We start from the raw sequence: 1,447 nt of genomic DNA, 5'->3' as shown, positions 1-1,447 counted from the left end.
TCTTGCCTTCCATGAATGTTTTTCTATCACAGCTAACTACATAAATGTTCTGTTTGTGACGTAATTGTCCTGTTTCAGATTTTCCATCCCAAGCTAAAGACTAGTTATTTAGAGCATTTGAGACAATGAGACGAAGGTGATGCTTTGTGTGATGAACTTTTAGTTTCCTGTAGTCTGCATTTCCTTTTCCTACTGAGACCTTGACTCTCGGGCTCCAGGTGGAGGCCCCTGAGGGCAGGGGTGGTACTGTGAAAAAAGATGAAAGGATGGAGTCACTTCTGTCATCAAAATTTCCACTTTTTTTTTCTGTTTTGAAATTTAACTATTTATTAAGAGCAAAGGCCCAGAGTTTCATTTCTCCTTGAATAGACAGACACTACGGCTCTGGCATACAGTGGTCCTGCTATGTGGACCTTGGACAAGAAGCCTCCAAAATGGCACAGCTACCCATAAGCACTAATCTTCATCAGTTGCTCCAGGTCCTCATGCATCTCATTGTCTAGACCACTGGCCAGAACCTGGATGTACTTTCCGTCTTTCTGTGTGTTCAAGAACCAGTCTAGGATTTTGTACGGACGTGGATTCTGTATGATGCTGAGCACACATTCTACCTCCTCCTCCAGGAGTTCTCCAGACCCTTTTGGTGAGGTCAGTGTCTGCTTTCCTCAACATAATATCTTCCCCCTAAACCCTTCAGTGATGGCAAATGCTATTTTCTGCTGCCCTTCAATGTTGGTGTTGAGGACTTGCAAAACGTGCTAGAACTTCTCAGGGATCACTAGAGACATGTCAGAAGCACAAACGGTGGCCAGCTTGTAGGCCTTCTTTGGAAGGAAAAGTTCTACTTTCTGGAGAAAGGTCAGAGATGAGCCAGATGAACACTAGCAGCTTTGAAAGCTTTGGGAATGTAATCAGAATCTTTATTTTGATTGCTTAAAAATATCTCCAGAAGGCGATGCCTTCTGCCAAAATTGCTTTTGCAAAGAAAATACTCAATTGCATTAGCTACTTTCGGCAGCAACTTCTCTTGCAGCCAACGAACTTACCCAATATTTGTTCTACCAACTAACCGGAGGAGGAAGGAGGGCTTAGAAACACGACAGAGTTTATCTTTGCTGTTTTAAAATGGAACATGGGCTACATCTTGTTTTCCAATCAAGGAAATGAGGTGGGACATTCAATTATTCAGGTGTCAGGTAAAGTGTGTGGAGGAGGGTTCCAGCACCAGAACCTTGTGCTCCAGACCAGGTCTTCTGTGCAATTCTTTGTTTCTTTGTTTCTTTGTTTTCCCCCTTCCTTCCTTTCCTCCTCCTTATTCTCATTACTATTATTGTTGTTGTTTTATTGAAACAGACTTTCTCTGTGTGTCCCTGGCTGTTCTTACACTTGCTCTGTAGTCCAGGCTGGCTGAGGCTTGGTCAGAATAAGACATGAGGGTAAAGAAGTC

The 1,447-nt window shown here is 43.1% G+C and overlaps 1 pseudogene; it reads right to left on the bottom strand.

Moving 5' to 3' along the window:
• Window positions 1-351: 351 nt before the first annotated feature.
• On the bottom strand, window positions 352-788 carry LOC116905823 (annotated as a pseudogene).
• Window positions 789-1,447: the final 659 nt, after the last annotated feature.

The sequence above is a fragment of the Rattus rattus genome, chromosome 7, assembly GCF_011064425.1.
Source record: "Rattus rattus isolate New Zealand chromosome 7, Rrattus_CSIRO_v1, whole genome shotgun sequence".
Taxonomy (NCBI): domain Eukaryota; kingdom Metazoa; phylum Chordata; class Mammalia; order Rodentia; family Muridae; genus Rattus; species Rattus rattus.
The sequence above is the reverse complement of the archived record's forward strand: the minus strand, read 5'-3'. Positions and strand labels throughout refer to the sequence as shown.